General features: G+C 41.0%; 1 protein-coding gene across 1 annotated transcript in view; it reads right to left on the bottom strand.

Annotated features, from left to right (window-relative positions):
• The window catches only part of LOC126262220 (RB1-inducible coiled-coil protein 1), a 338,326-nt gene extending 317,220 nt beyond the window's left edge, over window positions 1-21,106 (bottom strand). The window contains exon 1 of the mRNA XM_049958658.1: window positions 20,912-21,106. The gene's annotated coding sequence lies outside the window, so the exon portion shown is untranslated. The remainder of the gene's footprint in view (window positions 1-20,911) is intronic.
• Window positions 21,107-23,803: the final 2,697 nt, after the last annotated feature.

Raw genomic sequence — 23,803 nt, 5'->3', positions numbered from 1 at the left:
GTGGAGTTAGTTAGTTACATGTTCCATTGATCAATAGCACGGAACAACCGTTATGATGTGGAACGTGTCAAGTGCACAAGAAATGCGCACAGGAAACAAGTTCTTTTTTTACATAATAGTGTTATACCTAAATATTTCTATTATCTATCCCATTCCCTTAAATGCACAAAACATCTCCAGATTTATTTACTCATATTCAAGAATTCATCTATGGTATAGAAGGAGTTTTCAAGGAGGTATGATTTCAATTTGTTTTTGAAACTATTGCTGCTGTCTGTCAGACATTTTATTTCATCTAGTAATTTATCAAAAAGTTTTATAGCAGCATATTTTACCCCTTTCTGTGGTGCCAAAGATAGGTTAAGTAAAGGATACTGTAGGTCTTTCTTTTTTCTAGTATTGTAATCATGAAAGTCGCTGTTGATTTTAAACTGGTCCATGTTGTTGAGAAAGTATTTCGTTACTGAGTAAATGTACTGTGAAGCAGTTGTAAGAATTCCTAACCTTTTAAACAGATGCCTACAAGATGTGCGACTATGATTTTCTTCGGACCACCGAAGTGGGTTACGACTGCCATTGATCTGTCACGAGCGGAAGTTGCTTCATCAGTAAACAGTATTAACGGGAATACTCGGCGATCTGCAATTAGCCAACGACAAAATTGTAATCGTCTACCTCCATGTCGATCTCGAAGGTGTTGAATGCGCTGTAGATGATGAGGATACAGAGTATACGTAATGTCCTACATATTCTTTTATGTGAAACAACAATGTGTATATAAAATCAGGAGTGCTTTCTGAAGCATTACTTTCTACGCGAAATGAAAACTTATCTCTGTAACCAGCTGTGTGCCTCTAACCAATAAAATCTGGATACGTGCAACGCCTATACGGAATGTTTTGTTCGAATTAATTAACACAACTACCTTCCAAAACACACTCTTAGGGAAAAAAATAAGAAAAACGACGCACCACGAAGGCGTTATCGGAAAGGGACGGAAATCGGTATCTGTGATGTACACGTACAGACAAACAAATGATTACAGTTCCAGAAAAACTGGATGATTTATTCCAAAGAAAGAGCTTCACAAACTGAGCAAGTCAGTAAAGCGTTGGCCCACCTCTGGTCCTTACACAAGCTTGGCATTGATTGGTAGAATTATTGGGTGTCCTGAGCGATATGCCAAATGCTGTCCAACTGTCGGGCATTAGACGCTTGATCCAGCAAGTAGTGCCTCAGTTATGATCTACGTGGTATGTTGGTCCCGTTTTTGTGACTGAACAAAAGATCTGTCAGTATCAATACACTTACATTAATTTTAACCGTACCCAAGTTGCTATCTTCATCATCATCATCATCATCATCATCATCATCATCATCATCTTCATCTTCTTCTTCTTCTTTTTCTTCTTCTTCTTCCGAATGGGCCAGCTAAGGACCACGATATTCAACTTTTCAGTCTGAAGAGGGACTTGATGTTTGCCCAGTAATCCCACATTCTCCCCTTTGTCCCAAGGGCAGCGGTCTTTTTATGGAGTGATCTGTCCTGAAACCTCTTTTCTTTTAGTATCCTTCTGAGAAGGGCTCGGTTTCTATTGTCACTTTCAGTTATGTTCAGTTACTAGCTTTGATTTCTATCAGCGATGGTGTCACGGTCTTCCTGCTCTTCCAGTAGTTGAGAAGTCGGTTGTTCAGTCTCGTTTGGTCCGTCTTTGTGATATGTCCGTAGAAACCGAGACGTCTCTTCCTGGCCACATCTTTGATTTTATCAGTATGATTGTCTAGCTCCTGGCTTGTTCTGTACTCACGATCTGCTTATTTTTCTCAGGATCTTCCTCTCCTGAATCTCTAGTTTTACCTGCCAAGCCTTTTCTGTTCAGATTCAAGCATTCTGAGGCATATAGGGCGGATAACTGTTTGGTAGTGTTTTAGTTTGGAATTACGGGATTGGCATTTATTATTATAGACGTTCTTGGTTAATCGATATGCTAATCGTAACTTACTAATCTGAGTTGTTTGTGCTGTTCCTTCTGATAGATTAGGTTTCAACCATTCTCCTAGATACCTGAATCTGACAACTTTCTCAATTTGACCTTGTTCCACCCGTAGTTCACTGGCAGTATCACTGATGCTCGCGAGGTATTTTGTCTTTTCTAGTGACAATTGAAGTCCTACCTTGGCAGCCTGCAGTTTGAGCATATTGAGCTGCTTTACTGTTGCTTTCACTGAGCTTGCTGTAAGTGCCAGACCATATACGAAAGCTAAACAGTTTACTACTAGTCCCTTCCGATTGTGTCCCAGGTAAATACCGCTCGGTATATTTTGTACTTCCATTTCTTTTCGCCACTCTCGGATCACCTCGTCCAGTGCACAGTTGAAGGGAAGAAAAAATGTGTGTGAAATCTTATGGGACTTAACTGCTAAGGTCATCAGTCCCTAAGCTTACACACTACTTAACCTGAATTATCCTAAGGACAAACACACACACCCATGCCCGAGGGAGGACTCGAACCTCCGCTGGGACCAGCCGCAGAGTCCATGACTACAGCGCCTTAAACCTGAAGAGGTGTAAGTCCATCTGCCTGTCTAACTGCTGTCTTTATCTCAAGGTTTCTGAAAGTGTTCCCCTGAACTTCACTGCTGATCTAGTGTTACTCAGGGTCTTTTGGATAAGGCTGTGGGTTTTCTGGTCCAGGCCCATTTCCTGCAAAATTCTCTTAGGAGTATGTCTGTCGATTGAATCGCATTCTTTCTTGAAGTCAACGAAAATAACTACGTGCTGTTTATTCGCTAGTTTAATTTGACTTAATACTGACTTCACGGTAATGATCTGTTTAACACAAGAACGTCCTTTTCTAAAACCAATCTGATAATCTCCAAGTTTTGGGGCCAATTGAGATTCGGCTCTGTTCAATAAGGCCTTAGATAATATCTTACAGGTGATTGGTATCAATGAGATCCCTCTATAAATGTTGATGACAGTCAAATCATCTTTCTCGTTTTAGAGCTGGTTCAGAGCAGATTTCCAGTCATCTGGTAACTTCTCAGTATCCCAAATGTTCCGTAAGATCTCGGTCAACTTGCTGATTGCTTTGTCTCTAGCCCGCTTCCACAGTTCTGCAACTATTGAGTCTTCTCCTGGTGCTTTGTTATTCTCCAGGGACTGACTGACGTTTTTCACTACTTCTTCTGTTGGAACATAAGAGTTTGACTGTCTGGAATTGTCTTGACAGATAAATGAGGTTTTACGGGACTCACTGTTCAGCAGATTCTCAAAATATTTGGCCAATATGCGGCAGTTGTCTTTGTCATTATGGGCTGTGTTTCCATCTGATCCTCTGATGTGTAAGCTGGGTGGGTCATCGCTTCTAAGATTTTGCTTGAAAGTTTGCTAAAAGTTTCTAGTGTTATTCTCCCCGAAATCTTCATGAAATTGTGTCAACTGGTCCTGGGTGTACTGACGTTTAACCTGCCTCATGGTTTTGGCAGTTCGCCGGAGCTGTTCTATGAACTTCTCCTTATTTGTTTCGGACTTCTGTGAGCTCAATCTTAGCCAAGCTGCTTGTCTCTTTGCGATCGCTTGGTCGCAGATACTTGTCCACCACTCATGTTTCTTCTGTTTCTTTAGTGGGGCGACTTCTGTTGCGGCTTTTACTAATTTGTCCCCTAGCTGGTCCCAGTTGTTGCATTCATGATCTAGTGTTTGCAGTCTCTCTGTAAGCATATTGCAGGTGTTCAGTTGTTCCAAGTCAAACTTAGTAAGTTTGGGACTTTCTTGTATTCCTAGGTAGGAATCTGAACTTTATTTTTGAGAGGAAGTGGTCCGAGTCCAGGTTCGCCCCTCTTAATATTCATCTATTCAATTTGCTCGATCACTTTAGTATTTTGTTTCAAGTACAGTGCGCACAATTAACTTTTATCTCCTATGGCAACTAACTATTTAAAAGGTATAATGTTTTAGAGGTCATGATTTTCAATATTAGAACATTTTACTTGCGACTGTTTACTTTTCTCTGACTGGATCATTCTTCGAATTGACTCAACAGCTACGCATATGATTTGTATGAACTATTTCAACGAGTTTCCAGTACACAAAGGTTCAAAATAACTGTCGTGCTGTGCGTGGAGAACCATGTTGACCATCCATTTAAGATGAATGACGCCGCAATTGACCGTATATGTTGAGGAAGTTATGTTTAGAAAATCTCAACGTACTGTCTTGGCGTGAAAGCCAGATTTTACAGAGGGACATATTCTGAGTTCAGATGTAATGAGATACCTCGAGTAGAATGACCTCCTCTATGCCAACCAGAATCGATTTCGATACAAGAGTCACATGAAACCCAAGATTTTCTCACATGACATGTAAGCAATATCAGGTGAATACAGTATTTCTTGACTTCTGCCACACAGACGTGCAATTCTTTGGGGTATCAAGCGAAATTTATGAGTGGACTGGAGATTTATTCGCAGGGAGGAAGCAATATGTTATCCTGGATGGAGAGTCATCGACAGATTTGGAAAGGTATGAGCAGGGAAGTGTGTTGAGACCTTTGTTGTTCATGTTGTTACAGTAACGACCGAGCAGACAATTTCAGTAGTAACCTTAGTGTCTTTCAGATGATGCTGTTACCTACAACGAAGTACTGTCTGAAAAGAATAGCAGCACAATTATTTAGTTAGATTTTGGTAAGATCTGAATATGGTATAGATATTTGCTTTATATGTTCAGAAGTTTACAATTATGTACGAGAAAACGTAGTATCAGATACTTTCCGTCATAGGTAAAGCAGATGGCACACTCCGGTTCATTGGTAGGTTACAAGACAATATAATCAGTCTTCGAACGGAATTATTTACAAAACACTCGTGGGGCCCATCCTACAATATTATTGAAGTATGTGGGACATACAGGGGATGCTGAACGTGTGCAAAGAAGGGCAGCATGGTTCGTCACAGGTTGGTTTGCCCCGCTGGAGAGGTCGCGCAAATGGTGAGTAACTGGAACTGGAAGACCACTGAAGACAGACAAGTTTCGTGAACCAGCTGTCAGTACGAAATTAAGGAATATACTACAACCCCCTACGTATCACTCCCGCAAAGTTAGCGAAGCCAAGATTAGATTAGTTACACCACGTACAGAAGCGTTTAAGTAATAAGTCTTCACGCGTTAATACGTGAATGGGAAGAAGTCCTAATAAGTGTAGTACAGTGGGAATTGGACAGCCAAACCATTTCGTCAATCATGATTAATTTTAGTTTGTTTGAAACTGTATCACTAATGTAAGCGTGTTGTGCCCACTAGCGAAAAATTGCTCCTAGCGAAGTCCAAAATGGCGAATACGCTCCTGTTAAAAGACTGACTGAAAAGTGGGGTATCAGCTGCCTCATTCTACCTTCCTCAACACCTTTAATAATTTTAGCAAAAAAACTGGCATGCAAACATATTCGCGTTCTTTTGAACATATAGTTCATCTCTCACTCCTCAAACTCCCTCAAGTGTAACTCGCTCACACCCTCTAGTCAATTGCTGCATGTGGCTCATGCCTATCACCTGCTACTTGCGCATTCTTACTCACTCATTCATTCAGTCCACCTAATTATATATATACTGTCTCCTGTCTCAACCCCTCATTTGTTCTACCATACTAATACAATCTCCCTCTTTCTCGTTCTTACTGCTACTGTTTGATTCATTCCTTCCCACTGCTGCTGTCTCTTCTCAGTCTCACTATCTCCCTATTCCTCACTGCCATTGTCAAGGACACTGTCTCATTATCACCGGCTCTGACCCACTTCCACTTTTTCCTTCTGTCTATTCCGATTCCTCTGGCACTGTCTCCTTCACTTTTCCTAGTACTATTCTGTCACTGTCGACAGATCCACTGCCATTAAGCCCCCCTCCCCCCTTGCCCCCCCCCTCTCCGACCCCCCCTCCCTCCCTCTCTCTCTCTCTCTCTCTCTCTCTCTCTCTCTCTCTCTCTCTCTCTCTCTCTCTCCCCCCCCCTCTCTCCCCCCCACTCCCCCCTTCTCCCTGTCTCTCATTGTCTCCATCGCTCTTTCTATACCACAACCACTATCTACCATCTTCTAGTATTCATTACATTTCCATCTCTTTCCCACTGCCACTCTTTCCTCTTCTCTCGACATAAGACAGCGCAAATATGGGAACATTTTTAAAGGAGCTGAGGACTGAGGCAGCTGGTACCCTACTTTTCAGTCGGAGTGTTTTAAACAGGAGCATATTAGCTTTTTTGTGCTCCAGAACATTCTTCCGCTGGATCCCTTCTTTTCGCTGCTACAGCAGGACATGTCTCTCATATGATAAGAACTTTATGGGTTAGTAAAATTTTGATAGTTTTGAAATGGCGCAAAACTACACAATTTTCCACCTCAGACCGAATTTTATGTGCACAAAAATGTTGCATGTGCTTCAGTACTACAACAACATGAGGTTTCCATAATCTTTCTGATGATAACGGAGACACAGCACAGCGTATTTCTCCGTGCTACGCCACTTTATAAACGACGTTTTCTACTCGCACTGGATTTTACGTATTTTACGTGCACAAGTAGGGTAACTTTGAACCTCTGGAACTAGGAAAAGGATAAAGATATTAAGAAAATTTTCAAATTTGTTCGAGATCGTGATTTTAGGAATATATTATCGTAAAAATTTCAGCCATTTGCTGTGTTTAACCATTTTCAATTCCGGTGCTTAGTTTTGGTACCCAAACCTCATGTTTTTCTGGTTTTCTCCGAAACGGCCCATGAACTAAATAGTGCCTCAACAAGCCCCTAAAGGCACACTGTAGGCCACAACTAATGCAAGAAGAAACAACCGATTTCCTCCAAATGCCTAAGCTGGGAGAAGTGTGTCACATACAGACTTTGACCCTGTATTGTAGGATAGTTACAGCAAGACGATCCTTCCTTTGGGTATGCAAATAGACCTCAGTGCAATGCCTATACAAAACATTGGACCCTGTCTGACTATCACCTATACAACCCAAGATATGAGCCCCGGAAAATCTCCGTTTTTATGGGAAACATTTTGGAATATATTAGGTAGCGCATGCTGTCGCATGCGAACCAGTTTTAGTTTATTTAAAACTGTATCATTAATATAGTCGTTTTGTATCTGTGGGCAGCGCTTGATAATGAACACTGATTTGCTAAACAGCATTTTAAATTACGAAATATAATTGGAGTACATGAGCAGCGTGACTAGTAGCTCAAGATTCCCTTAACATTTACTGGAAAATTTGTCTGCAGTGCACATTTTTAAGTAATCGATAATGTTCCCAGTCCAAAAATATATTACAAAAGGACTTGCTCTGTACATGTGCAAGTCTTTCCCTTTCTACACCCAGTTCCGCGCGCTATACTCGCGGTTCTTTTATTCGCCAAAACTTTTCCGCAATCTTGTAATGTTTTTGGCATATAGCATTCCTACTTGTATTAAGTTGGGTAGAATTTCGGATTATATCAGGAAAAAATTAATGCTGTTAGAGAAAAGAAAGGAAAAATTTTTACCACGATAGGAAAATAGAAAGTTTTGTTACAAGAAGAAAGAAAATTCGGTCGAACAAAGCAGTCTGTACATAAACTACATATCAGCATCTGTGACACACATTCTCACAAACCACCAGCTTATTCTTATCTGCGAGTGTGTGGAGAGGACCAACTCTTCACTGATAACAGAGTAACGCTGTGGTTCTGAACAACTGAAGTCTCAGAATGTCGTATTTGTCAGCCTATCGTCATCAAATGTATCTCAAAACATGCGTTCTTCGACGCTCTCCCAAGCAGAATCCGATAAGTCTGCGATTCGGCGTCGACAAAATATTTCATTTTGACGTTTCTCAATTTTTTTTATTATTTCTGTGTTGGAACATATTGGTCAACTGACTCACAGCACTGTAGTCAACATTTTATACAAATAAATCCGATGCTTTGATGCAATAAAGTTGAGAAAACGTCAGCAATGCCTCAATCAACGTTGTGTCTTTAGCATCTACTCGATGTTTAGAGAAACATGCAATTAGTGGCTATGAGGTGAAATCTGAAGTCCTTGTTATTCGCTTATCAACTTACTTAAAATACAATTTTTTTTCGTATAATAATGCTCAGCGTTCTGAGCAAAATGAAAATAGAAATATTGTGTACATCAGGGAGTTCCTTTAAAAGCGAATCGAAAACCTGCTTATGTATGGCTAAGCTCATTTTTCAGCTGTTAAAGTTAATTGCCATCGTCTTTGAGAGCTCGAAAATGGAATGAAATTGTTTTAGGAGTTCACCTGTTAGAAAACTCTATGTTTTCCCGCGCATACTCGCAAATTCTTTGCGTTATTTTGCGTACAAGCTTATGTGTGGTGTGGCATCTTTAGGCGGTATATTGTTAGGCATTTCTAAGCTTTCCAAACATTGTGAGGTTTTGAATCGTCCAAATTTATGGTAATATAGAGAGTAACTGGAAAGCAGTTTGGGCTGCCTTCTTCCATGAAGCTACTCTAGGAGAGGACTCATCGCTTGTTTTGTGGTTGTGGTGTAGACTCAAGAATTTCCTGCTGACCAAGTACACTTAAAACATCATTAACTGCAATACATAATGTAATAAGCAATAAAATCCATATACAGGGATACAAATCGGTCCCACCATTTCTTAGTATACCTAATATTAAAAGCATTAGATCCTATGTACAGTAAACTAACTGATGACAAACTTTTGTGGCACTATCTATACCTGGACTATGATGCACGGTTGAGCATGGAAAGTGGCGATGTTGTCGATTCAGTGTACCAAGCCGTGCAGTGTTGTTGTGAAGGTAGTTGCAGACCCGTCAGTGATGTGACAGTGTCGTGACCGGTCCGTGATTGCAGCGATAGTGATGCTACAGTGATTCCTATTCCCAGTGATCAGTCTTTTTTTCTGCTTGTGGCAGTGCAATTGAGCGGCCGCGATGGTGAAGTTCTCAATGACGACCTCTTGCTGACTGCTGTGGTTTTGGACGAAGAAGAGGAAAGCGTCCCCTGGTCGCCGACAGGGGTAGGTTCTGCAGATATGCAGGGCTGGATGTGAAATAAAATACCACCTGCGGATCAACACAGAAAACAAATTCCAAAGGGCCTTTGGTCAGGGTCTGTTCCGCAGGCTAGGGGCGGCTGAGATAAACCTCTAGGGCTAACAACCGTGGTAGTAAACCAGTGTCTCTAACAGGAGTCACCCCATACATAATGTTGTCAATTATGGAAGAGTGTGATGTCAAGAAAATTACTCCAGGTACGAAATCCAGCGCACGAAAGTGAGCAAGGAGACAATCGGAGTCTCGAGACACCGAGAAACTAGAATCTTGAATGAAAACAAGTTTGATTCTGGAGGCTTCAGAATATACAAAGGAAAGGTAGGCAAAACGTTATGAAAAAGACACACGTTTGTAATAGTCAAAAATATTTTAGACTCCATTACCAATTTAGAATTACAGTCCGAAAGACCCTGCACATCTGCTAACGAAGTGTACAACATCGTAAATGCACATGTTCCCACAAATGAAGACAATAGAAACGACAAAAAAAAAAAAAAACGTGGCACGATTTTGGGACAAACCCGATAATGTGAAAAAATCCAAAAAAAAACACTATGTCCTGCTTCTTGGGAACTTCAATGTCGAGATAGGAAAGGAGAAGAAACAAAATAAATGTTGGAAACTACCCAGCACATTACAGGACTAACCAAAATGACATCAGACTGATAGAATTATGCCAAACACACAAATGGCTCTAAGTACTATGGACTTAACATCTGAGGTTATCAGTCCCCTAGACTGAGAACTACTTAAAGCTAACTAACCTAAGGACATCACACATCCATGCCCGAGGCAGGATTTGAACCTGCGACCGTAGCGGTCGCGCGGTTCCAGACCGCTCGGCCACAACGGCAGGCCCAAACACTCAACAAGCTCCTTAAATCCACAACCTTTGAAAAGCTACCTCGGAAACGTGAGTCTCACCAAACTCACACCTAGATGAATTCCAACTTGATCACGTGGCAATCAGACTAAAGTTCCATAAAAAATACAAAATGTCGAAGCACGCAGGAGCCAACCTAGATTTTGATCATTAACTTTCTAAAATAAAACTCAAAATCATCCCAAAAAGGAAAAACGGGACCAACAAGCCCAAAAGAAGAAAATATGACCCAGGAAAGATCAAACTCCATGGAGTTTCCCCTCGCAGCTGAATACATGCGAAACCGAAACTGGGATCAAATAAAACAAATCCTAGTAAGTATAGCTCAACGACTAGCTCCCACAACCAAAGCCAAAAAACATGATTGGTGGACAGAAGAATGTAACAGACTTTGAACTAAGAAGAAAAGCAAGGCGACAGTGACAATCACAGAAAAATGAACATAACAGACAAAACTTCTCAAGCATAAGAAAATTACTGAGCAAAAATATCAGAAGAAAAAAAAAGGCCAAGATGACCAACTCCTCTTTCAGACCAATGACGTCTTCGTAAAAAAACACAAAGAACTTTTACAAGACTTGTAAACACAAAATAATCAAATATAGTCCACCGACCCTACTTGCAGAATATTTCAGAAACCGTCTCAACTGTGAAGAACCCATAGTGAAAACTGGATTTTAAAACCTCAACAACAACCAACCCTACCTCCACTGAGTAACTACAGGAAGTCATTTCAAATCTCAAAAACAGTAAGGCCTGGGGAGAAAACCAAATCACAACTGAACTTTGCAGCAATGTCAACAAAAATGCCATAGACTCATTTCGAAACATCTTTGTAGAAATCTGGACAAATCAAAGAATCCCAGCTGAATGGAAGACTTCTCTCATCTACCCACTCCATAAGAAAGAGTCCAAAACAGACCCCACCAACTGCAGAGGGATCTCACTCTTAGACATAGCATACAAGATATTCTCTAAAGTCTTACTGAACAGGGCAGAACCCATGGTAGACCATCAACATGGAGAATACCAAGCGGGTTTTAGGATGCTGCTCAGAACAAATCCTACACCTCAAAAACCTCATGGCATACCAAAAATCAAGAGCAAAATCATATATAACCCTTTTCACTGACTTTTGGGAAGCATACAACTCAACAGACCGGGAATCCCTCATCTCTATACTAAAAGAATTAAACCTAGAAAAGAAAACCACTAACTTAATCAGAGAAATCCTTACGAAAACATACTCAAAAGTCAAATTAATGGGAAAAGTCTCCGACCCTTATTAGATAAAAATTGGCGTACAAAAGGAAATGGACACTCTACTGCTATTTCATTGCGCCCTGGAAAAGTAGTCAGTGGAACGCAAAGATCCATAGTGGAATCCGACTAGGAAGAAAAAACAACGGCATCAAAGTAAACTGTCTAGCCTTTGCTCATATGGCCCTACCAGCTGAGACCTGCTAAGAAGCCAAAACAGAACCTCGAAATACAAAGACAAGCTGAAAAAATAGGTCTCAAAATCTTCTTTGAAAAGACCAAGATAATGACAAGCATGAAAAATCCACGAAAACATCTTTAAGTGCGACAACAAATTACTGAAGTCGTCAAAAAATTCAAATACCCTGGAGAATGGATCAGCTGGAAAGCCCTCGAGGAAAAGACAATGGAGTCTAAAAGTAGTAAAGTTGAACTAACGTTCCAACTCACAAAGAAAAACATTAACAGAGAGTCCCTGTCATGGAATGCAATTACAATACAGTAATCAAGCCGGAAGCCCTGTATGCAGACGAAACATTGACCATCACCTACGATGGACAAGTTGAAAGGTTGGAGATCAAAGAAAGGATATTAAGAAATTCTTGGCCCCAGATTCCACAACAACAAACTAATTCACATAAAAAATTCAACCCTTTACCGAACTACCAAAAAACTCTGACACAATGAAGAAAAGAAGAATTGATTTTTATAGACACATCCTCAGAATGAATCCAAATAGACCAATAAAAAAATTGACTACTCCCGCAACAAAAAAACCAACCAAATATAAGGATACGGAGGATTTTAGAGAACTACAAATCACAGAAAATGTGCTCAAGGATAAAACTGCAAAAAAGATAAACATAGACACGAAAGGAAGGTCCCACGTCAAAATGAAAACCAAACGAACAATCGACATCTCTGAAGAAGAAAGGAAAGTAAGATCAAAAAGAATGAAACAATATTGGGCTAGTAGAAAGACACAGAACATTAAATATTAATTGAAATAAAGGAGACCAAAGTAGGGAGAAACGAAAGAGGAATAAGTTAGGAGTTCACCTGAAAACGCGTAATATACGCTGAAGAAATACCATCACACCAAGGGAAGGGCTCGCCGCTTGTTTGAGGTTAGTTAATTAGTATACAGAAGAATGGAAAAGAAAATTGAAAATGTGTTGATGAAGATCAGTATGGCTTCACGAAAGGTAAAGAGGTGAGAGAGGCAGCTCTGGCGTTGCGGCTGATAATTGAAGCAAGACTAAAGAAAAATCAAGACACATTCATAGTATTTCGACAAATCTTGGACAAAACCCGGAAAATGCGTTCGACAATGTTAAATGGTTCAAGAAGCTGTTCTAAATTCTGAAGAAAGCAGGGGTAAGCTATTGGGAGAGACGGGTAATATGCAACATGTACAAGAGCCAAGACGAAACAATAAGAGTGGAAGACTAAGAACGAAGTGCTCGAATTAAAAAGGGTGTAAAACAGGGATGAAGTCTTTCGTCTCTACTGTGCAATCTATACACCGGAGAAGGAATGACGGAAATAAAAGCAAGGTTCAGGAGTGAAATTAAAATTCAAGGCGAATTGATATCAATAATACAATTCGCTGATGACATTGCTATCTTGAGTGAAAGTGAAGAATTATATGATCCGCTGAATGGAATGAACAGTGTAATGAGAGCAATGCATTGAGAATAAATCGAAGAGCGACGAAAGTAATGAGAAGTAGCAGAATGAGAACAGCAAGAAACTTATCCTCAGGATTGATGGTCACGAAGCAGACGAAGTTAGGGAAATCTGCCACCTAGTCGGCAAAACAACCCAGACGAATGAAGCAAACAGGGCATAAAAAGCAGATACGCACTGGCAAAAAGTGCATCCTTGACCGAGAGAAGTCTACTACCATGGAACATAGGCCTTAATTAGAGAAAGAAATTTCTGAGAAAGTGCGTTTGGAGCACCAGAAATGTATCATCATACGATATATAGTTCAAAAGAGATGACCTTATAAAGGTTGAGATGCGGGAAAAAATGCCGCATCATGTACGAAGTTTTGGTACGTTTACTCTTTACTACTAAGGCACTCCTACAGTCGAGTCAAGTTAAGGAAATCCCTGGTAGCGCTTTTGTCAGCTTTCAACTGCCAAGTTCAAAACGGCTGTAGGTGGAAACAAAAATCGTCTATAGAGCTATGAAGAGGCTTTGCCTCAAAGACGTTTACAAAATTGCGGAGCAGCCGCGCCCTGCATACAGAAACTGTTCGGGATGTTACACTACAAACACAGGTCACTTTTTGTTTACGTTTCGAATAGAAAATTGTCAAAATGAATAGCCCGCACAATGCCGCTATGTCGGTTAGTATAAAATAATTAACACATACATGAATACTAGTAACCTTTGCAGTTTATTTGTAATTAAATATCTGTAACTAACATTCATCCACCACCGCTCACCAAGATCATATGTATGTTACATGTTGTTGTTGTTGTTGTTGTTGTTGTTGTTGATGCTGTCTTCAGTCCTGAGACTGGTTTGATGCAGCTCTCCATGCTACTCTATCCTGTGCAAGCTTCTTCATCTCCCAGTACTTACTGCAACCTACATCCTTCTGAATCTGCTTAGTGTATTCATCTCTTGGTCTCCCTCTACGATTTTTACCCTCCACGCTGCCCTCCAATGCTAAATTTGTGATCCCGTGATGCCTCAGAACATGTCCTACCAACCGGTCTCTTCTTCTTGTCAAGTTGTGCCACAAATTCCTCTTCTCCCCAATTCTATTCAATACCTCTTCATTACTTATCTGATCTACCCATCTAATCTTCAGCATTCTTCTGTAGCACCACATTTCAAAAGCTTCTATTCTCTTCTTGTCTAAACTATTTATCGTCCACGTTTCACTTCCATACACGGCTACACTCAATAGAAATACTTTCAGAAACGACTTCCTGACACTTAAATCTATACTCGATGTTAACAAATTTCTCTACTTCAGAAACGCTTTCCTTGCCATTGACAATCTACATTTTATATCCTCTCTTCTTCGACAATCATCAGTTATTTTGCTCCCGAAATACCACAACTCATTTACTACTTTAAGTGTCTCATTTCCTAATCTAATTCCCTCAGCATCACCCGACTTAATTCGACTACATTCCATTATCGTCGTTTTGCTTTTGCTGATGTTCATCTTATATCCTCCTTTCAAGACACTGCCCATTCCGTTCAACTGCTCTTCCAAGTCCTTTGCTGTCTCTGACAGAATTACAATGTCATCGGCAAACCTCAAAGTTTTTATTTCTTCTCCATGGATTTTAATACCTACTCCTAATTTTTCTTTTGTTTCCTTTACTGCTTGCTCAATATACAGATTGAATAGCATCGGGGAGAGGCTACAACCCTGTCTCACTCCCTTCCCAACCACTGCTTCCCTTTCGTGTCCCTCGACTCTTTATAACTCTAAATGGTTCAAATGGCTGAGTACTATGGGACTTAACATCTGTGGTCATCAGTCCCCTAGAACTTAGAACTACTTAAACCTAACTAACCTAAGGATATCACACACATCCATGCCCGAGGCAGGATTCGAACCTGCGACCGTAGCAGTCCCGCGGTTCCGGACTGAGCGCCTAGAACCGCGAGACCACCGCGGCCGGCTCTTTATAACTGCCATCTGGTTTCTGTACAAATTGTGAATATCCTTTCGCTCTTTGTATTTTACCCCTGCCACCTTTAGAATTTAAAAAAAGAGAGTATTCCAGTCAACATTGTCAAAAGGTTTCTCTAAGTCTACAAATGCTAGAAACGTAGGTTTACCTTTGCTTAATCTATCTTCTAAGATAAGTCGTAGGGTCAGTATTGCTTCACGTGTTCCAACATTTCTACGGAATCCAAACTGATGTTCCCCGAGGTCGGCTTCTACCAGTTTTTGCATTCGTCTGTAAAGAATTCGCGTTAGTATTTTGCAGCCGTGATTTATTAAACTGATTTTACTGCTTGCTCAATATACAGATTGAATAGCATCGGGGAGAGGTAATTTTCACATCTGTCAACACCTGCTTTCTTTGGGATTGGAATTATTGTATTCTTCTTGAAGTCTGAGGGTATTCGCCTATCTCATACATCTTGCTCAAGTAAGACAATTCAAGAAATAAAAAGCAGGGCTTGCAGTAAAAAGTTCACTTAAACAAATGGATCACGACTTTGGCATAAATCTGAAGATGTTATTAAGTGTAAAACTTACTTTCTTTTACCTTCCTTTTCATTCGGCAGGACAATGAATATACTATTTCAAAGAATGATTGAACAAAAAGGCCTGTTGGTCTCAATCAGTACTTGAGGTTTTCTATATTCATTCCCTGAGGTAGACTGATGACAGTTTCCTTCGAACTTTGGTATTTCGATAAAATGAGGAAAATAGGTAGGCCTCTTTTGGATTGGAGAAATACAATACAGGATAGCTGCGCACTAATTCAAAACGTTTCTCGTCATTCATATTTATGATGATAAAATAATGGACGACAACTCAGTGTGAAGTGTGAAAAATATATCGGCTGCATTAAATGTGGCGATCACAAAGGCAGGGTGTCGGCTAGAGAATAGTTCCCGCTGTCAAGGTCACGCGTCGGGCCAGTGTCAACAGTGGGCGAGTGTCAACAGTGCTCTTAAAAATTCCGACAGTTTTAATCACTAGCTGAGTTGATATCTGGCGTGGTGGCTGTTGGGAGGGACTGCAAATAGAAAATGCATTTCGGTCGCTTCCATCAGCCACTGCGCCAAGAGTAACTGAGTTTGCGCGATTATCACTTTGAACCACGTCGACGGAATCGTGTGCCATACACGGTATTGTCGCGTCGCTGATGTACTTGAATCCACTTAAACAGCTACAGCTGTGTGGTTTGCTACGTACCGAATTAACGGGGTCGCTGCCAACTTACTTTCGTACATACTGAATTCACAAGATCCGCTTCTAAGGTATTTTATCCCGGTTTATGCACGATCGTAATAGCCCATCAGTTTTCTGTACACTGTCACAAATAGTTTCAGACTGTCTGTCGTCTAAATTAAACTTCTGCACAGAGAAACAACGAAAACGGCTCTCAATAATTGGGGTACCGGCTGGGAGAATCACCGGCAATACGATGTGTTAATGGTACGTGGAGGAGCGGGGCAATATGACAACAGTGATCAGAACAGACGGTGTGATGAGGTTTGTTCTCTGACTGGAGAGGAATTCTGCCTTATGCAAGACACTTTTGTAGTTTTGTTTCCAGCCAGACACGTTTCAGCACATGTGTGAATTCCTAAGGGACCAAACTGCTGAGGTTATCGGTCCCTAGACTTACACACTACTTAAACTAACTTATACTAAGAACAAACACACACACACACCCCTGCCGGAGGGAGGACTCGAATAACCTCCGGCGGGAGGGGCCGCGTAATCAGTACCAGGGTGCCTACAACCGTGCAGTCACTCCGCACAGCACACATTTCAGCACTTTTTTGTAGTATCTTCAGTGAGTTTGTGTATTTTCCTTCTGCAAAATTTTTACATGTTAACCTTTAAAGAAACTTTTGGTACAAAGTATTTACATTTGTAAAATGAGCGATTATTGTCAAATGTTTTTACATTGGTTTGCATACAGTACAGAGCTGTTTGTTTCTCTGTGCATAAAGTTTAATTTAGACGACAGTCAGTCTGAAACTATTTGTGACAGTGTACAGAAAAATGATGGGCTATTACAGTCCTGCATCAACCGAGTTAAAATACGTTACTACAGGATCTTGTGAATTCAGTGTGTACGAAGTACGTTAGCAGCAGATCTCATGAATTCGGTATGTACCAAACTATACAGCTGTAAGGTTCGCAGGAGAGCTTCTGTAAAGTTTGGAAGTTAGGAGACGAGATACTGGCAGAAGTAAAGCTGTGAGGACCGGGCGTGAGTCGTGCTTCGGTAGCTCAGATGGTAGAGCACTTGGCCGCGAAAGGCAAAGGTCCCGAGTTTCGAGTCTCGGTCGATCACACAGTTTTAATCTGCCAGGAAGTTTCATATCAGCGCACACTCCGCTGCAGAGTGAAAATCTCAGGTACGGTCGCAGGTTCGAATCCTGCCTCGGGCATGGATGTCTGATGTCCTTAGGTTAGTAAGGTTTAAGTAGTTCTAAGTTCTAGGGGACTGATGACCACAGATGTTAAGTCCCATAGTGCTCAGAGCCATTTGAACCATTTTTTGAAAATCTCATTCTGTACACAGCTGTAGCTATTTAGTTAGATTCACTCAGATGAGGCATTCTATGTTGTTTATTTACGATATGTCCAAAGTTTCTACTTTCATAGTACATTTGGAAATAAAATGGATGTATGTATTTGTTTACATATCTCACATGGAGCTATTGGATATTTATGCTAGCAGCTTTAGGTCAACGACGCCGTCTACAGGTTGTCATTTGCGAACAGCAAAACGTTGCTCTACTTTTTCTGTTTATTATGCGTTTCCGACCGAGAATCACTATATATCATGTTGTTTGGCTTGTTAGTAACAGTTTTTTTATGATGTGTTTTTATTTTTATGCCGATAACACGCTCATTCCTTTCGTTTTTGTCGTACACATCCGTTTTACACGATTGCTTGTGAAACACAGAATTTTTGCCGCCATTACTCGTTGTTGTGTCTGTATAGTGTCCATTTCTTTCGTGGTATGTTTGTTTGGTACGTGGCGCGCGGATCTGAAGTAGTGTTTTCCTCAACTGAGCGATTCATGTCAACTATGTACTGTATGCAAACCAATGTAAAAGCATTTGACAATAACTGTTCATTTTACAACTGTAAATATTTTGCACCAGAAGTTTTTTTTTTTTTAAGGTTAACATATGACAGTTTTGCAGGAGGAAAATAGTCAATCCCAATGAAGATAGCAAAAAAACTGTTGGGTGTAACATTTACGAAGGTGTCTTGCATGAGGCGGACTTCCTCTCCAGTTTTCTTAGTAAGCACGGAAATAAAAAGAACTGCAACATTCACAAGACGATTGGACTGTGACTGGTGGCTGCTACGGCAGCTGTCCTGTCAACAAATAGCTGCCAGCCACTTTGTTATTCTGATCCAGGCATACCTATAGGTAAACACAAACTGTGAGTGAAAGCTCCAATCACTGTCTAAAATATTGTCTGCTTGTTTCAGCTTCATCAGACGCCGTTTCTATTTTAATGGTGAAAGAATAAGTGGATACTCAGTATAACAGTAGTAAATTACGTTGCAATATGTGGTAAAGCTGACAAATGAAGCACGAAACGCAGGACGAGATTTCATATGATGGGCCTCAGCTTCTAACAAATAGATATTTTTTTAACTTCCTTAATGCACGAAAGAACTATTTAAACCAGAGGCTTGGAATTTTTGTGAATGTTTCAGAAAATTGCGTGGAGCAAGAAGTACTATCAGCATCTTACTTCAATAGAAGTAAAAATGTCAACTTACGAATCTAAATAAGATACATAATTTTTATATTAAATTGTAAAGGATTTTGACGCAAATTGAGTATATATATGTGATTTACGCGTACTTCTAGATAAGCTAAGTATTGATAACATAGGTTCGAAGATTGGTACTGCTACCAGACTTTTCGTTTATTATGTGTCACAAAATAATTTACTGTTAAATAGCTAGGTGTGACTAAATTGGTTCAAAATTTCGACACCGAATAACTTTTGCATAACTTTTAATTTTCACACCACTAGTCACGGTTTGTCGTTTAGTGCTGTGTAAACTTTGTCGAACTTCGTTCTGGATCATGTAAATGACAAACAGTTTCCACATATGTAACATATTACAGAGAATGGAACCCAATTCCAATTCTGCCGAAGAGAGGACACGCAGATGTCTTAGTTAGTAATTGTAATCGGAAATTATCGTGGCAAATACGTAACAAACATCTTCCAGGGCGTTCTCGTGGACTGGCTGGTTCGTTGCGCAGCGCTATACTGAACCATCAATTCAGCCCATGAAAGTACCTGAGAAGAATTTAAATCTCAACAACTGATGCTTCATTACATTTTCGTTAATTCGTGTATACACAGATACATTTCCGGCAATGATCGCGTTTATACTGTGAAGAAAAAAAGAAAAAACTTCTTTGGGACTTGCTTCGCTGACTATTTATTACTGCAACCTAGGTTTCCGTTTATTACCCACTATAGAGGATAACTGACAATGACGTTGATTTGCATGATGACACAAACAGTAAATCGTCAAAGAATCATAATAAAATCATCACAGAAATTAATTGCTACTACTAAACATACAAAATAATACATCCAAAACTGTGGAACTGTAACAAGTAACTGTCAAACCGATTTAACAAATCTGGATTGGGTAATGAGTTAGGTTTAGCAGTATGAAGAAGTGACTGAAGTCGTGTCGCTCATTCAGCAGCTGACCAGGCTGGTTTCTGCGGTGCCTGTTGATTCCCAGTATTTTAATCAGGGACACTTTCTGTCCACTTTGTCCAGAATGCAGTATTTCTACATCTACTACGAAACTACGTCTGGTTTCCAGAAAGTGGAGACTGTTCAGTGGAGTTTCCAGTTTCTGCAAGTCCAGTGCGCACTGATCTACCTATTTTTTCTAAGTAGTATGACCCTGCAACCTTCTACATCTGCATCTATACTCCACAACCCAACTTACAGTGTGTGAGGGAGGGTACTTTGGGTTACTACTGTCACTTCCCCCTTTTTCTGTTACCATCGCGATTTGTTCGTGGGAAGAACGATTGTTGGTTAGCCTGCATGTGAATTCAAATCTCTCTCATTTTATTTCCATTGTCTTTTCGCGAGATATACGTACGTGGAAGCAACGTCTTGGTTGGCTGTTTTAGGGACGTGCATTCTTGAAACTTTAACGGTGAACCACACCATCATACATTTCTGTAATGCCTACGCGCCTGTAACGAAACACGGTGCTCTTCGCTGGATCTTCTCGATTTCCTTTACCAATCCCATCAAGTGCGGATTCCAGACTGACAAGCAATTTCAAGTAGCGAACAATCCACTTCCTCTGTGAGTAAACTACATTTCCTGAGCATTTTTCCAATGAATTTCAGCCTAGCATCTGTCTTCGCTGCGGTTAGGTTTATGTGGTTGTTTCATATGAAATCGCTCCATACTTCTACTCCTAGTTATCTTGTGGATGCGACTGCTTGCAGTGATCTATCTGATGAGTGCGTGTAACTGACTCAAATAGTGTCCTATCATTCTGAACCTATTATTTTGCCTATTTATTAATAACAATTATCTTCGTTGATGACTTAATTCTTTGTCGCTTGTCTTTATAACTATTAAGTACAGCATCTTTGTCAGTTACGCTAGACACCGAGATAAATGCTCGAACCCTAAAACGTATAAAAAAATAATTCTTAAGGAAGTAGCAAAGAATGTGGTTTTTTTTCCGTGTAATAATGTTTGACCAACTACCCACAGAGCAAGAAACCAGATACTACCGAGGGCGTTTTCGTTCTAGAGGTTATGCATGGGCATTTCATCCGACAAAGCAAGAGAAATTAGGACTGTTGTCATAGAAGCAATTATATTTGTCGAACACATTACGTTTAGCGGTGGTTACAGATGCTCCATTTTCTGTTTACCGTCTTCCGTGGCGCTGCATTAACTGTTGAGCGTCCTCCTTACCTTCTTCATCTGACAACAAGTCGCGATTCTGCAGCAAATCACTCGTATCACGCTTCACTCGCACACCAACATTCACACGAGCTTCGCACACTGCTGGGTGTAGAACGGCGACCTCTTCGCGGACGGAAGACACTGCACCGACACGGAACGGTTGTTCAACAGCCAGCGCGATCTTATCGCCTCTGGTCATATTTGACAACTGGTGCGCGCGCTCGGGAATGTGTGACAAAGGAGCGGCGAAGAGAGTGCGCGGCGCGCACACGGCGCATGCGCGAACTTTTCTATTCCCTTATCGCTGTCGCGACCTTGGTGCGATTGTTGAACTGCTAGTCTCTTGGCACAAAGCCCAGCAGTCTTGGCGATTTGACCCAGTTACACGCGCCCATCAGATAACGCCTGCAGGCTCATTTTTGCGTCGTCACCGCATCCACGTGTCTGTTGCTCTTCGCGTGGCGCGTGATCGCCCGGACGCAGTAACAGCGGGCGTGCGTGGGAGACGGCAGTACTGTGCAAAAATAGTCTCTGCTTCTCATGAAGGTAGACACTGGCCACTCCATCTACAGGGCACGCGGCACAACTCGTAGCGATCCGCCTATTCTCGTACCGGAGAAGCAAGGCGTCAGCTGGCGATGCGCAGCACACATGACGTAATTACGTTACGGTCTGGAGCGGAACGCTAATTGGCACCCCTGGCTCAGCCTTCTGCGCTCGTACACTTTTGAAATACTGTCCGTTTCACGCTAGAACCTGTCAAGCGGTTGCGCAGCAACAAATACCAGGGAGGCAGGCGCCGACTCCGGCGTACGCCTCGGTCCGTTTCTCGGATTCTGAACGATAGCGTATCGGTTTTAGAAGAACTGTTCGAGCAAGGAGTGGCCTAGGAAAGAAGTCTGAGAAAACCGTTGCACCATATAGTTCTAAGGCTTATGCTCACAGAACTGTCCACAAATACAAAAGTGAAAATTTAACATTGCACGTAACGGCGATATAACCATCAGTTAAAGTTTGTTCTTCACAATCATTTGCTTGATTATTCACTTACTCTTTTGACTATTTAATTTATATAATTTCGTGCAATAACTGGCATTTCCTCTTTTATCATTCATAACTGTAGCAAGTTTAACACAGGCAGATTTTAATTTTGGCAACACACGACTGAAACCATGCAGTTGAATTCTTTCAATTATTACAGTTAAGTAGTTGTTGTAACCGCATTTAATCTTTCGTGATGATCATTGTGTATGATAACAATTATGAAATGGGTGTGCTGTATTGCATGTATTTACTTCACAGTGCCTTATGTAATCAGTCACTCACTACTGTTTCTACCTAATGACAATACAGCTTTACGTAACTATTGGCACTTGTCTCTCTCCTACTGTAAATAGTTGTAGCAACTTTAACACAGCTCGATTGTTAATTCTACTAGCAACGTACGACGAAAACCACTATTTTACTTACTTTAATTCTCGTACATTTTCAGTGACGTCTAATGCATGCAGCTTATTCTTGAGTTATGATCATTCTGTGAGATCACAATTACCGTTTCTGTAAATTTTACGCAAGTACTTTTTAACAGCACTGTGTTATTAATCACTTACTGTCATATCAGTCGAACGAAAACGCAACTTCGCGTAAGGACTGTCATCTGTTCGCTTCTTATTGTGCGTAATTGTTTTGTTCGTCTTTGTATCTATCTTTGCAACTGTTTAGAATAATATTCATTTTATACTTTAATGTTACCTGTATACTTGAGGTTTTGTCTTTGCTTGTAACGATCATGATCAGACAATTGATTTCTTTGCGTTCGGCGGAGGCCAAGAGTTATGTTTACGAGCTTGCTTCTCTCGTGGAGCGCCCTGTCTAGACAGACAAGGGTACACAGCATGTTGCGTCTGCTCGCTGTACTTCTCCCAGGCAGTCAGCAGAATGTTTGTGACAATAGTTAAAATGGCTCTGAGCACTATGGGACTTAGCATGTGAGGTTATCAGTCCCCTACAACTTAGAACTACTTAAACCTAACTAAACTAAGGATATCACACACATCCATGCCCGAGGCAGGATTCGAACCTGTGACCGTAGCGGTTCCAGACTGAAGCGCCTAGAACCACTCGGCCACTTCGGCCGGCTGACAATAGTTCCGAAAGTTTGTCTCTAATGCTACATACAACAACCAGAACATTTATATCATGATATTGGTACAACTCGCGAAGATCTATGATGACTTAACTGTGAGAGTTGCTTATTTTATTCGTTAATAGACTGTACACTTATAAGCCAAAACATTATGATCACTGCGACGCTGGATGTCACCTCGAGACGTTGCGGGAACGTGACGCGGAAACAAATCTAAGCGTAACAGAGGCGGATGGGTTATCACCCTAACGAAGATATGGGCTGCAAATGGAGAAATCCACCGAGATAAGCGACTTTGTCAAAGGACAGATTATTATTATTATTATTATTATTATTATTATTATTATTATTATTATCACACAAAGCCTGTGCAAGGGTATTTCGAAAACGGCGAAGTTAGTCGCGAGTTCATGTGATACTGTTGTGAGCATTTACGGAAGGAGGTAGGACGACAGTGAAATTACCATTAGGCGCTAAACGGTTGGACGTCCTTGAGTCTTCACAGGACGTGGGGTTCGGAGGCTTGGCTGTTCTGTATAGTAGGATAGGTTGTGATGTGTGACATCTCTGCCGAAAGAGTTGCGCACGCACAAGCGTTTCTGAGCACACCGTTGACCGTACATTGCTGAACATGGAGTCCTGCAGCAGACCACTCCTACGTGTTCACATGTTGACCCGAAAACATCGCCAGTTACGATTGCCGTGGGCACGGGACCATCAGGATTCGACCGTCGATCAAAGGAGACATGTCGGCT

The sequence above is a fragment of the Schistocerca nitens genome, chromosome 6, assembly GCF_023898315.1.
Source record: "Schistocerca nitens isolate TAMUIC-IGC-003100 chromosome 6, iqSchNite1.1, whole genome shotgun sequence".
NCBI classification, from domain to species: domain Eukaryota; kingdom Metazoa; phylum Arthropoda; class Insecta; order Orthoptera; family Acrididae; genus Schistocerca; species Schistocerca nitens.
This window is presented reverse-complemented; position numbering and strand designations above follow the sequence as displayed.